Source organism: Zingiber officinale, chromosome 4A (assembly GCF_018446385.1).
Source record: "Zingiber officinale cultivar Zhangliang chromosome 4A, Zo_v1.1, whole genome shotgun sequence".
NCBI classification, from domain to species: Eukaryota; Viridiplantae; Streptophyta; class Magnoliopsida; order Zingiberales; family Zingiberaceae; genus Zingiber; species Zingiber officinale.
This window is the reverse complement of record NC_055992.1, coordinates 151,030,030-151,042,644: the sequence shown is the minus strand read 5'-3', so window position 1 is coordinate 151,042,644 and position 12,615 is coordinate 151,030,030.

Below are 12,615 nucleotides of genomic sequence, written 5' to 3'. Positions count from 1 at the left end.
ATGACTAAAATTCATTTGCTGAAAGTCCTAATCTTACATTACGTGGTTCCATTGTAAATGAGAGAAATATTGTATCAAAATATTTTTATGCAAGGGAATCAGAAGGATGATACATTATATTTCCTTCGTATACATGCTCATGATGCCACCTCATGTGACTTACTATTGAGGTAGACGCATACAAGCGTTACAATCTAGCAGTTAACGAGAATTAATACATAACTTTCCATGATAAATTTTTCTTCTTCTTCCTTGATATATGACCGCGCTGCTTATAACGAGGGTGATTACACATTTTGTATTCAAGTAATTCATTATCTTTATTTCAAAAGATTATGCAATTATTTATTAACAATAAATTTTTTTCATAGACAAATTAACCTAAACCCCCAACCAATTTCTATGTACTATAAAAACTATCAGCCATTATTATTATCAACAGGAAACAACTCTGACACAATTGATGAATGTTATTATAACATCGTTCTGAGAAATAATGTTCTGCCCTGATATTCAATAGCCTTGTAGTATCTGATAGTTGGAAATGACTAAAAGGAATATCTTCTCACTCTTCTCTTTCACTAGCCTTTAATATGTCATATAGTTTCTGAACTTTAAGTGTTGGTATTTCATCTATATTCGAATGATCAATCACATTTATAGCATGATAAATCATTGATTGTATTGCATTATCATGATTCCTCTCATGAAAATGAAGGGTCAGATGATAAAACAACATAAGGTCCAATTGACTCAAACACATAAGACCAGTTGTAGTAATTTGGAATAAATTCATTTCTACTTAGATGTACTTTCATGATATATCTAGAAAGTTATATTTTTTGCATTTGTAATGATTACACATATAACATAATTCATCACTATTTATATACTCAGGATGACTCTTAGTAAAGTTCATAAACTCTTCAATTCCATGAAAATATTCTCGTGTGATAAATTCATTTTCTAATCTATTATACATCCAAGCATTATTTACATATATTGTGACCTCATGAAAATAAATTTGCAAGATTATTAAAAGTGTAAAACTAAACATACATATACTTTAAACTTAATCTTAAGCACTTAAACTTAATATTATCAATAACACTTAAACTTAAAGTAAACATTGAGTTTAAATCTCAAAAGAAGCACAGTAACATTAAAAGAGAAAGATCAAAATGATATCACCTCGACTGCTAAACTCATTTAGATCAGAAAATATAGTATACTTGAAAATGACAACAATAATAAAAAAATTAGTTAAAATCAATCAAATTATACAATACCTTAAATACAAAAAGAGATACAACAACGCAAGCTCATGTTTGGCTAAGATCGTGACTAGGATTAGCTGAGGTCGCAGCTGAGCTCGCATCCAGGGTTAGTTGAGACCATGGCTGGCTAAGCTCGTGGGCATGACTGAGGCATAGCATTGAAGTCTTGCAGCCGACCAAGCTCATGACTACGCGAGCTCCCGATAGATCTCTCGGACGGCTAAGCTCGCGGTCGGGGGAACTTGCAGTAGAGTTTGTGGCGGGTCAATTTCGTGACTGAACAAGCTTGCCGACCGTAACCACCGCAAGGTCATGGCCGACCAAGCTCATTGCTACACACTCACGACCGGCCAAGCTCATGGTTGCGTGCTCGCAGCCGGCCAAGGTCATGGCCGGCCAAGCTCAAGGTCGACAAAGCTTGCTGCTGCGAGCTCGCCGCTGGCCAAGCTTGCTACCTCGAGCATGCGGTTGGCCAAGCTCCCTGGCTCGAGCACACGGTCGACTAAGCTTGTGGTCATGAGCTCGTTGACATCCAAGCTCATGGTAGCAAACTCACGGACGACCAAGCTCACGACCCAATCTTGCGGGAGGGGTAAGCTCGTGGTCGGCCAAGTTTATGGCCGTGAGCTTGCGACCGACCAAGCTCGTGACTGTGAGCTTGCAACTGGCCAAGCTCATGACCCTGAGCTTGAGACGGGAAAGGGAAAAGAAGAGGGAAGGGGAGAGGAACGTACCGACAGAGAGGAGAAATGGTTGCGTGCTAGAGAGATCGGAGAGTAGGGGAGTTAGTCGGAGATTAGGGCTGTGAGCAAAGTCACCTAGAGAGGAGAAGAGTGTTGTGTCCGGGAATCAAAATTAGGGACGAAACCCTAATTTTGATCTCCAAACTATTGACGGAAACATCGTTGCTAATTAGTGATGAAAATCTAAATCCATCGCTAAACTAGCTAAAAAATTTATATTCTATTGCTAGATTAACGACAAAACAACGACTAATTATGCTTCTCTCGCTAATTAGTGACGGATTTAGATTTCTATCTCTAAACCCAGTTATTTTTGTAGTGGAGCACCATCTAAGCAACCAACTTTTTAAGGTTTATCGTCTCACCGAAGAAAAATCAATGTCGGATTAATCACTTGAAGAGCATAATCCCGCTGCACCATAGATCTTCATGAATCGTGACGGTGTCAAAGAAGGTCAAATTAATTTGTTCATGATCGCTATAGCAGCTTATGACTGTAACATTCAGTGAGCAGAAACGCATTTGAAAACTCTCTTTTGGAAATACCAAACCATTAAATAAAACTTTAGCTAGAGTTAATATCTGTAATGCATGTTTTTCCCTGATGACTTAAAGTATTGGTTGGTGATATGTCCGAAAATGGAAAGGTGGAAAGTTGAGATGTGGCTGTTATATTGACTGGATGTAGATTACGTCCTGCTTTTGTAAAACAAGTAATGTTAGCGCCGAGTTAGGGAAGGGGTCTCTGTGGTTGACCCTCCGATGTTCAAGTCAGTCACCGGAACTATAAAGGAAAGTAGAGCAACAGTAACAAAAATGCAAACAATGAATAACACGTACATCCGTCGGTGCTTGGACCTCCCTTTATATAGAGCCCTGGTGGACGACGTGCACACTTCTCAAGGCCTGGACATGTTCTCCAATGTGTCTTATGAAAGGACCTATCAGGAAAGTACCTTTAACACCATACCTTAATAGGCGTGCATATCCTTGACAAGACAGTGGAAGCTTCCGCCGTACGATCCGCCTGCTGACCATGCCTCATGTCAGCAACACTATCTTCCAAAAGGATATTGAGAGATATAACAATGCTCCCGCTACTTGGTCAAGTGGGGTAGCCGCTCGGCCAGGACTCATCCGCTCTGTCGGCCTCAGCTGCTCTCCATTGCTGTGACTGACGTACTAGCTTGCCCCTCCTGATCGGACAAGTTATTCGGTTTCCTCGACGTTCTACCATTCCACACTCAGCGTCTAACTGTCTTACCGTATTATTCTGAGTTGAACTGGTGGTCAACTTAGACAAGTCTCTTGTCGATTGGACATTAATTGTCCTGACTGGTCATTGTAGTCGACCTCCACTCAGACCCTGTAGGTGAGTCTTTTGACATCCTGATGTTGATCATCTTAACTTTAATCTCCACCTCGATAGTTGACTTGTGTCGGACGGGCCTTCCTTTATCGCTACATCAGTTGGCATAAAGTTAATTTAGAATGTGTGAGAGGATTCAAACTGAACTTATTTGATTTGATATTTGAGTTGAATTAAATCATCCTGCAGTTGTTCAAGCTTAGTTTTTTTGTTTGAATTTGAATTTCATTCATTTAGATGCTATTAAGATCTGAATTTGAATTTATTTGATTGTTTGAAACTTTAACGACCTTGATATTACGTTTGGTGTTGTTGAGAGTTTGTTTGTTTATTTACAAAGTTTAATATAAGAACTTTATTGATAATTATGATTTCTAAATTTTAATTGTATATATATTCTTTCACGCTTCGGACTATTTTTTTTTGTTTATCATATAATATATTATTACCCAACAAGCTTATCGCAAACAGCTCTAAGGATATGTACTAGGCAACCAGACCTTGAGCTAAGCTGTTAGTTCCTTTGATACGATAGGTTGAGCTGAAGTTGGGACTGAAGGAAAAATAGTTAATGTGATGGTCAAAATCAAACAAGGATCATGATCAGTCGAGCACTTCAGTTGATTAGATTTTTTATCCAATCGGATTCTGAGTCCTTCTGTCCTGATTGAAGCCCGAGTCCTTCTGGCTCGATTGAAGCCTGAATTCTCCTAGTTCGATGGAAAATCGATTCCTCCTGACGCAATGGAGAATCAACTACTCTTGGCTTGATTGGATCTTCTAGACATACGACCCGACTAGACTCTTGTCTGATCGAATGCCAAATCCCCGAGATGGTCAATCTTCCTCACTAACCCAACCTGTTCAAGAGCAATGTTCGACCGGACAACAAATAAGACTCGGCCAGCCTACCGTTGAAGTGATATGATTAGTAGCTTCTCAGCCCAACGACCCAATATTCCCTTTTAGTATTTTGTGTAATCGTTGTCAGATAATCAAGGAAATATTTGTTAGGATCGATGGTCGCGGCTAGAGAGGGGGGGTGTGAATAGCCGCCCCAAATTCTTCGCGTTTCTTCCTATTATTAGGGTTAGCGCAGCGGAAATGTAACGCCCACCCTTCTTACCCAACCAAAGGTGGCGCTACGTTCTTATACTACTTACGTACATGCTTTAGTTATAACAGCGGAAGAATAAAAACTTTAAAGAATTTAATTTATTAAGCATAATATCACATATTCTGATTTGTTCAAATGTGCATATGTTGAGTCTATAACTAATCATATTAATTTGTCCGGATCGTTCTTTGCCGAGCCACCACCACACACATCACTATCTGCTCCTCCTGTTGCTCCTCTAGCTCATCCAACTTCTTTATCTGCGGTACAAGGAAAGTAAGCTGTGAGCACTCATGGCTCAGTAAGTTCCTTTCCTACTCACTAAAACCGAAAATCATCGTATATTAATATCATGCGTAGTATCATAAGCATACGACATACAAGGGTATCATATTCATATCATGACATTATATCTAATCATCAGATAATTCAAGCACATATGTAGGCAATGCATCATGAGTTTGAAAGCTTATACTTATAAGTACTTGAAATTCATATCATCATTAGAGGGGATCCCGGTTTGTACCACATACATAATGCGCGCGCTTCTTAAGTAGGTCCAAGGTAGCAAGTCTTGAACCCTACCATACATACATACTAGGTCCGAGTCTTACTCCATCGACCTAGGGCATTCAGAAGCCCATTTCTGACGAGGCCCGAGTCTTATTCCATCGACCCCGGGGCGTTTACGGAGCCCACCCTTGGTACAAACCATACAAAAATAATTTATCATGCATAACTATCATATCATATCCCTAACAATCTTTCATGCATTTTATTTTTCATTTCTTTTCATTATGTATAGCATTTCCTATGCTATCACATATCATGGCATTTACATAACATAAATTTCATTCTTTTCTCATTATGTATAGCATTTCTTATGCTAACACATATCATGGCATATACATAACATAAATTTCATTCTTTTCCCATTATGTATAGCATTTCCTATGCTATCACATATCATGACATATACATAACATAAATTTCATTCTTTTCTCATTATGTATAACATTTCCTATGCTATCACATATCATGGCATATACATAGCATAAATTTCATTCTTTCTCATTATGTATAACACCTCCTAGGTTCCTTTCCTTTTTTTTTTTCTTTTATTTTCAATTATCTTCTAAATAAGAAAACAAATACATGATCCTTAACATTTCATAGGGAGAACCTCGTACTAGTTGGGTAAAACAATAATTTCCCTAGCCTCTTAAAAATATTTTTGGCCGAAATTCTAGGGTTAAGTACTCCTTTGATCAAGCATCATATAGGTGTAAAAACATGAAGAAGATCCCTTTTCTATGGCATAGAAAATCTATCATGTAGTGTAGACTTAGTTACACCTCACTAGATTTCGAAAGCTCTTCTTAACCGAATTTTCTCAAACTTGTTTCTAGGTTTTAAAATCCTCATAAAATCTGAAAAATATATAAAAAGCCTTGTACCACAGGTGAGGGGAAGCTTACCTTCTTCGCTTAAGTTTCCTAGAGTTGAGAACTTGCTTGGACCTTTCTTCCTTGCTTGCTTTGCTCGGCACCAATGGAGGAAGAAGTGGCTAGGTCTTTTGGTGGAGAGGAGGAGGAAGAAGAGGCTTCTCTTTCCTCTTGTGTTGCTCGGCAACAACAAGAGAGAAAGAGGGAGAGAGTGAAGAGGAAGAAGAGGTTCTTCCTCTTGTGTTGCTCGGCAACAAGAAGAAGAAGAGAGGGAGAGGTGAGTCTCGGCACAAAAGGGAGGAGAGGAGGAGAATGAGTGGGGGATGAAGTTGAAGTCACCCCTCCATGCCTATTTATACTAAAATGAGGGAGGAAACTTGACTTGATCCATCCTCCCTATTCATTTCTCCTTAAATGACAAGAATATTCTAGAGAAATGCCTTTTGAGTTCTCTCTTTTCTTTCCCTTAATTTCTCTCTTTTCTCTCCTTTAATTAAAATTCCTATCTCTCCTCTTACAATATCCTCTCCTATCCCACTTGGTTAACACATGCATGCATCCACAAGAGAACCAAGGATCAAAACTTGTTTATGTATATTTTTATTTCTTTTTACTTCCTTTTCCTTTTAAGTAGAAAGAATCCTTTCTTATTCTTAACTACTTAATCCTTTCTCTCCTTATCAATAATTCTCCTATCCCCTTTGGTATCCTATACATGTTTCTTACAAGAGATCCAAGGTTCAATCTCTCTTCTAACATTTTATTTTCTTTTGTACATAATAATTCGTATATTACTATATTATGCATTATGCATAAATATTTCATACATATATATATTATCTCATATTTCTTCCTTTTGTCTATATTAATTCCATACATTTTAAATCATGCATAGATGATTTATACTCTCAACTTTATTTTTCTTTCATAAAATTTTAATCATCTAAATCCATCTTAATATTTAACTTAGAATATTTACACCTTCTTTTCATTCGTACTCTCATTATCCTTACTTTCTTATCTAGGCTTTCTAGGGGTGTTACAATCTCCCCTACTTATTGAAAGTTCGTCCCCGAACTTAGAATGACAATTTCTGCTCAGATTCCCTTAGACGTTGGTGGAGCTTCTAATCTCCCTTGACTCATTGAAGGTCCCTCAATTGAAGTCTGCAGTTGGTGTAACCTTGCGGGACCACCTTGATTCAGAACATACTGTGGTGCTTTAGTTTTGGTAGGGCAGTCTCTAGATAGATGTCCTTCCAGTCCACAGTCGTAGCATTTAATTTTTGCCCTTACGACAGTCTTTTGCTTTATGACCCTCTATCCCACAGTTATAGCACTTATTAGTGCCCGTACGACATGTCCCTGGATGTTTCTTCCCACATGTATTGCACTGAGAAAACTTGAGCTTCTTGTTGGACGGACCAATCTCAGTGTCATTCCGTCGTTTTCCCTTTCCGCCGTGGTTCCCTTTCCAGTTGGCCTTAATATTTTCTAGTTCTTCCATCTGAGCTTGCTTCTTGTCCTTGCCTAGTGCCTTCAGGTAGTGTTCGGTATTTAGGGCACTGCTAATTAACTCTTCTGTGGTCCGCGGTCTGTTAACTCCGCCGGCCACATTAAGTGCTATCTCGGGTCTGAGCATCTTTAGCATAAGCCTGACCCTTTCTCCCTCCGTCCTAACTAATTCCGGCATAATCGTGCCAGGTGGTTGAATCTTTTCATCGCTTCTTCCACCGTTAGGTCACCTTGCCGAAATTCGGTGAATTCATCATAGTGCCTACTTGTCACCCGAGTGTGGAAGAATTCTTCGAAGAATTCCGTCTCAAAATCTGCCCAACTCATTTGGTTCACTGGTCTTTTCACTTTCACTCTGTCCCACCACATTCGGGCGTCTCCTGTGAGACAGAAGGATACGCATTTGACCTTTTCATGCTCAGGCCAGTCCAATAGTTCTATCATGCTCTCCATTGTCTTAAACCAAGCTTGTGCGTCCCATGCTTCACAATTTCCAGAGAATTTCTCTGGCCTCAGCCTTTGCCACTGGATCAGATACGCTTCTTGACGAACTACCGGTGCCAGATTCACTGATGGTACCGGTGCTGCTATCGGCTCCGGTTCAACTACTGGTATGGTTGTCGTATTATTCTGATTTGGGGTAGCAGGATTCCCTTGTTGATTTATCATGGCAGCAATCATCTGTTGCTGTTCCGTAAGCTGTCGTTGTAGCTCAGTAACTACTTGTGCCCAATCAGGTGGAGGTACGGTCTCCTCCGTTCTGGCATTTCGTCTTCTAGTCATACTTATTTTCCTAAATGATAACAAGATTAGTCTAAGTTATCATTTATGCATGAATATCCTAACATATCATGTCTAGGTTTCATGCCATGTTTGAGTTTGAGGTATTCTTTCTTAGGTTGTCATATCATCTTTAGGTTACCTTACCATTCATACGCGTCAAGATCTAGTCGATGGTATTATCATTCTTATGCTTAAATTGATACCATTTCTACTCTTTTTATTCATCAAAAACTTTTATTACATAACTTCTTCTCTTAAAAGGCCAGGTAGGTTGCGACTACTCCTGCCATAAAGGACATGAGAGCAGTAGTCATTATCAACCCAACCTGTATCGACTTGCCCAGATCATCCTGGGGTGGATCAGGCATTATCGGAGGTTGAATCTCCGATGCCTCTTCCGGGTCGATTATTGTCTCTTCATCCATTCCCTCGTCTTCTTCAACATGTTCGTCCAGTTCCATCGGGTCTTCATTTAGTTCTCCCTCGAGGTTGTTCAGTCCCCACTCGAAGTCTATTATATCTTTGGGGTTGAAACCCATTTCCATGTATTCAGCAAGGTTAAATTCATCCTCGACCATCTCAGGAAACTCATTCTCTCCTTCATAATATTCCATAATTTCTGTATCTTCATCTTCATTATCGACCGAATTCCATTCCTCGATTTCCTCGAGATCTTCCTCTCCGAACTCGCCGTGTTCCGGAGGTTCCGAGTCGCTCACATAGTTGTTGAAGTATTCCAGCATATCGGGTTCATCCGCGAACTCGAGGTATTCGCCAGAATATTCCACATCCTCGGGATCGTATTCGAACGGGATATAGTTCATTTCTACAAGATTTTAAAGATTCATTATTCCTCTTATGTTATAGCCTAAGGTTCTTGTATCTAGGCTACCATTCATGCATCCTACTTATCATCATGCACCATTCTCTAGGGTATAGCTTAAGGTATCCTTCCTAGGCTACCATTCATGCATCCTAGAGTATCATACTATTTTTGCATACAAATAAATTATGCAACTGTACTTACTTGGAGCGACAGGAAGGAGCTTGATGTGTGTGTAGTGAGCTGGCAAAACTTGGCTCTGATACCACCTGTAACGCCCACCCTTCTTACCCAACCAAAGGTGGCGCTACGTTCTTATACTACTTACGTACATGCTTTAGTTATAACAGCGGAAGAATAAAAACTTTAAAGAATTTAATTTATTAAGCATAATATCACATATTCTGATTTGTTCAAATGTGCATATGTTGATTCTATAACTAATCATATTAATTTGTCCGGATCGTTCTTTGCCGAGCCACCACCACACACATCACTATCTGCTCCTCCTGTTGCTCCTCTAGCTCATCCAGCTTCTTTATCTGCGGTACAAGGAAAGTAAGCTGTGAGCACTCATGGCTCAGTAAGTTCCTTTCCTACTCACTAAAACCGAAAATCATCGTATATTAATATCATGCGTAGTATCATAAGCATACGACATACAAGGGTATCATATTCATATCATGACATTATATCTAATCATCAGATAATTCAAGCACATATGTAGGCAATGCATCATGAATTTGAAAGCTTATACTTATAAGTACTTGAAATTCATATCATCATTAGAGGGGATCCCGGTTTGTACCACATACATAATGCGCGCGCTTCTTAAGTAGGTCCAAGGTAGCAAGTCTTGAACCCTACCATACATACATACTCCGAGTCTTACTCCATCGACCTAGGGCATTGACCCATTTCTGACGAGGCCCGAGTCTTATTCCATCGACCCCGGGGCGTTTACAGAGCCCACCCTTGGTACAAACCATACAAAAATAATTTATCATGCATAACTATCATATCATATCCCTAACAATCTTTCATGCATTTTATTTTTCATTTCTTTTCATTATGTATAGCATTTCCTATGCTATCACATATCATGGCATTTACATAACATAAATTTCATTCTTTTCTCATTATGTATAGCATTTCTTATGCTAACACATACCATGGCATATACATAACATAAATTTCATTCTTTTCCCATTATGTATAGCATTTCCTATGCTATCACATATCATGATATATACATAACATAAATTTCATTCTTTTCTCATTATGTATAGCATTTCCTATGCTATCACATATCATGGCATATACATAGCATAAATTTCATTCATTCTCATTATGTATAACACCTCCTAGATTCCTTTCCCTTTTTTTTTTCTTTTATTTTCAATTATCTTCTAAACAAGAAAACAAATACATGATCCTTAACATTTCATAGGGAGAACCTCGTACTAGTTGGGTAAAACAATAATTTCCCTAGCCTCTTAAAAATATTTTTGGCCGAAATTCTAGGGTTAAGTACTCCTTTGATCAAGCATCATATAGGTGTAAAAACATGAAGAAGATCCCTTTTCTATGGCATAGAAAATCTATCATGTAGTGTAGACTTAGTTACACCTCACTAGATTTCGAAAGCTCTTCTTAACCGAATTTTCTCAAACTTGTTTCTAGGTTTTAAAATCCTCATAAAATCTGAAAAATATATAAAAAGCCTTGTACCATAGGTGAGGACCTTCTTCTCTTAAGTTTCCTAGAGTTGAGAACTTGCTTGGACCTTTCTTCCTTGCTTGCTTTGCTCGGCACCAATGGAGGAGAGGAGTGGCTAGGTCTTTTGGTGGAGAGAGGAGGAAGAAGAGGCTTCTCTTTCCTCTTGTGTTGCTCGGCAACAACAAGAGAGAAAGAGGAGAGAGTGAAGAGGAAGAAGAGGTTCTTCCTCTTGTGTTGCTCGGCAACAAGAAGAAGAAGAGAGGAGGAGAGTCTCGGCACAAAAGGGAGGAGAGGAGGAGAATGAGTGGGGATGAAGTTGAAGTCACCCTCCATGCCTATTTATACTAAAATGAGGGAGGAAACTTGACTTGATCCATCCTCCCTATTTATTTCTCCCCTTAAATGACAAGAATATTCTAGAGAAATGCCTTTTGAGTTCTCTCTTTTCTTTCCCTTATTTCTCTCTTTTCTCTCCTTTAATTAAAATTCCTATCTCTCCTCTTACAATATCCTCTCCTATCCCACTTGGTTAACACATGCATGCATCCACAAGAGAACCAAGGATCAAAACTTGTTTATGTATATTTTATTTCTTTTTACTTCCTTTTCCTTTTAAGTAGAAAGAATCCTTTCTTATTCTTAACTACTTAATCCTTTCTCTCCTTATCAATAATTCTCCTATCCCCTTTGGTATCCTATACATGTTTCTTACAAGAGATCCAAGGTTCAATCTCTCTTCTAACATTTTATTTTCTTTTGTACATAATAATTCGTATATTACTATATTATGCATTATGCATAAATATTTCATACATATATATATTATCTCATATTTCTTCCTTTTGTCTATATTAATTCCATACATTTTAAATCATGCATAGATGATTTATACTCTCAACTTTATTTTTCTTTCATAAAGTTTTAATCATCTAAATCCATCTTAATATTTAACTTAGAATATTTACACCTTCTTTTCATTCGTACTCTCATTATCCTTACTTTCTTATCTAGGCTTTCTAGGGGTGTTACAGGAAATAACTAAATAGAAACGTAAAAAGGAAAGATCAAACCTCAAACTCGAACTCGACGATGTAACGAGGTTCGGAGATGAAACTCCTACTCCTCGGCGTGTCCGTAAGGTGGACGAAGCCTATCAATCCGTCGGTGGATGAGTCCCCGGAAAACCGGCTAATAAGAACTCCTTCTGGGTGGAGAAACCTCACCACAAACTCTTGCAACAGCAAGATCAGAGTACAAGTACAAGAAGCACAGCAAGATACAAATATAAAGATGAATGTAACAACTCTTGCTTGCCTTCTCGTCATCGACTGACCAGATGAAGCACCAACTTCACGGACGAGCTGAAACCGGTCGAAGAAGACGAGGAAGCTCACGCGAAGCTTGAGCGAGCTTAACAAAGCTCTAGAACAGCAGAAGCAATACTTGCAGAAGCAAGAAGATCAAGAAGAAGCGAACTTCGGAGAGGAAGAAGAACCGAATCCAACCCTCGATCTCCTTTTATAACTGCATCCACTGCGAAGAAGAAGCGTAAGAAGGCGAAGATGAAGACCGCTAGAGCCAACGGATAGTTACAGACCGATCAGCTCCAACGATCGGTCCATATCCTGATCGGTCTTGGGGACCGATCGAGCTAAGCTCGACCGATCAGTACGTCACGATCGGTCCAGGATCGATCAACATGCATGCCCTTCCTTTTCTCCCGAACTTCTTGCCTTCGATCGTTGTTTCTGATCGGTCCGATCGATAACACTCGATGAGGCTCTTGTTTGATTCTTGATCGGTCACCGCACGATCCGGATACCAA